This window comes from Stegostoma tigrinum, unplaced genomic scaffold (genome assembly GCF_030684315.1).
Source record: "Stegostoma tigrinum isolate sSteTig4 unplaced genomic scaffold, sSteTig4.hap1 scaffold_94, whole genome shotgun sequence".
Lineage (NCBI taxonomy): Eukaryota > Metazoa > Chordata > Chondrichthyes > Orectolobiformes > Stegostomatidae > Stegostoma > Stegostoma tigrinum.
Window position 1 is genome coordinate 730913 of NW_026728819.1, and position 2930 is coordinate 733842.

Genomic DNA, 2930 nt, shown 5'->3' on the forward strand with positions numbered 1-2930 from the left:
CATCTTCTCATTCTGTGCCGCTGATCCAGAGATAGTATTGTTAGTCCCTTGCCCTGGGACCGAGCACTCCCCACTGGTGGGTTATGAAACATTTTCTTCCACTTGCAAGCAATGCTGGGGGAGGGAAACACGCATGTGCTCTTCTGATATCTCAAACACTGGCTTTATTCTCATGAGCTGCGAATTAGTAACTTTGGTTGCAAACTTCCTCCAAATGTCTGTTTTCCAAGACAGAGACAAAGAACGATGTCCCGTTGCTGGGAAAGAGAGAAATGGGCACTGGAGACTCTTCAGTCAGGTAAATCAACATGAGTTCTGTTTGTGCAGCCTGTTTGGTGTTCAGGATTCGTCTTCATACAGCAATCCTGCAGAAAGACTTTTGCAAAGCGGCATCAGTTTGTTTGCTGTGCTTGGGCAACATTAAATATCTGACAGTAAGAGATAACAAAGAATAGAGCTGAATGATCACAGCAGGCCAAGCAGCATCTTAGGAGCACAAAAGCTGACGTTTCGGGCCTAGACCCTTCATCAGAGAGGGGGATGGGGAGACAGTTCTGAAATAAATAAGGAGAGACGGGGAGGCGGATCGAGGATAGATAGATGAGAAGATAGGTGGACAGGAGACAGACAAGTTAAAGAGGCAGGAATGGAGTCAGTAAAGATGAGTGTCACTGTGGCCACAGGGAGGGAATAGGTCAGTCCGGGGAGGACAGGCTGGTAAAGAGGGCGGGATGAGGTTAGTAAGAAGGAAATTGAGGTGTGGCTTGAGGTGGGAGGAGGGGGTAGGTGAGAGGAAGAACAGCTAGGGAGGCGAGGAAGAACTGGGCTGGTTTTGGGATGGAGTGGGGGGAGGGGAGATAGGAGTCTCATATTAAGAGAATCTGAATGAAACTCTCACTCAAGGCGTCATTCAAAGAACAAATAATAAAGAAAATTACAACACAGGAACATGACCTTCGACCCTCCAAGCCTGCATCGATCGAGGTCCTGTCTACACCTGTCGTCTATTTTCTATGGGTCTGTATCCCTTTGCTCCCTCCCCATCCATGTAGCTGTCCAGATACATCTTAAAAGACACTATTGTGTCTGCGTCTACTACCTCCACTGGGAACGCATTCCAGGCACACTCTACCCTCCACCTAAAGAAATTTTCACGCATATCTCCCATAATCTTTCCTCCTATCAGTCTGAACTGATGACCCCTCGTAATTGCTTCCGCCACTCTCGGAAAAAAACACTTCTTGCTATCCACCTTGTCAATATCCCTCATGATTTTGTGGACCTCAATCCAGTCCCCCCTCAATCTTTGTCTTTCTAATGAAAATTATCCTAATCTACTTAATCATTCTTCACAGCTAGCACCCTTCATACCAGGCAATATTCTGGTGATCAGAGATAATGGGAACTGCAGATGCTGGAGAAGCCGAGATCACAAAGTGTGGAGCTGGATGAACACAGCAGGTCAAGCAGCATCTTCGGAGCACAAATAAACCTGGCGTTTTGGGTGCAGAACATTCATCGGAAAGGGCCTAGGCCTGAAACGTCAGTTTTTGTGCTCCTTAGATGCTGCTTGGCCTGCTGTGTTCATCCAGCTCCACACTTTGTTATCTAACATCCTGGTGAACCTCCTCTGCACCATCTCCAAAACATTCACATCCTTTTGGTAATGCAGCGACCAGAACTGTACACAGTACTCCAAATGTGGCCGAACCAAAGTCCTATACAACGACAACATGACCTGCCAACTCTTGTATTTAATACCCCGCCCAATGAAGGGAAGCATGCCATATGCCTTCTTGACCACCCATTGACCTGTGTTGCCGCCTTCAGGGAACAATGGACCTGAAAACATAGATCTCTCGGTACATCAATTTTCTCCAGGTCTTTTCCATTTCCTGTATAATTCGGTCTTGAATTAGATCTGCCAAAATGCATCACCTCGCATTTGCCCAGATTGAACTCCACCTGCCGTTTATCTGCCCAACTCTCCAGTCTATCTATATTCTGCTGTAATCTCTGACAGTCCCCTGCACGATCTGCTACTCCACCAATCTTCGTGTCATCTGAAAACTTGCGAATCAGACCACCTCTGCCTTCCTCCAAATCACTCCTGTGTAGAAGGAAGCTGTACAATTCATCGAGCCCACAGCGACTCCCTACTGCCTGCATCTCTCTGTCCTTTCTTTTCAGGATCGTTTATATCTGTCAAAATACTGGTGTCGGTGTTGTGATGCTGTCTTCGATAGGCTGATTTTTAAGTTGATTTGATTCAATTTACTCCTGTCATTGTCCACTTGTTACTCACAACTCCCCATATCACATGAAAGATGCTGTTGCCTGAAACAGCGTGGGGAATTATTGCAGGGCGCCCTGTGCATCGAACTCACTGCAACTAATGTGTTTCAATGGCATTTTTATGGAGGTATCTTTCAACGTCGAATGGCATGGGCAAACATCATGAGGCATATATTGTGTTTTGCTTTGCCCCGTTCACCACAATGGTACCTCTGTCTCATCCCTCCTTCGGGAAGCCCAACCTTTTTGAAGACAGGTTCTCTTTTGGAAAGCTGATTGGTGATTTGGCAAAAATGAAAGCCAGCTATCAGGGCTCATCGGGGAAGTGAACCCAGGATCCCTCGCATTTCCACAATCACCAAAGTCAGAATCATACCCTTAGACCAACAAGCCATTGCCAGAACTGCCGATCCGGTGCCCAATAGCTGGAACTTTCTTAGTGTGAGTACATTGCACCTTGCTCCTGGGATCCAAAGTAACAAAGAATTTCAAGAATATCTTCTGATTCTGTCTCCCTGCACTCAACATAGTCTATAAAATTCAGGCTCACTGTGAACGTGGGGAGGGGCTGTCACACTTTGGTTTCTACATCTGTTGTGGAATAAAGATCACTTTAACTGTGTCCAATGTGAGGA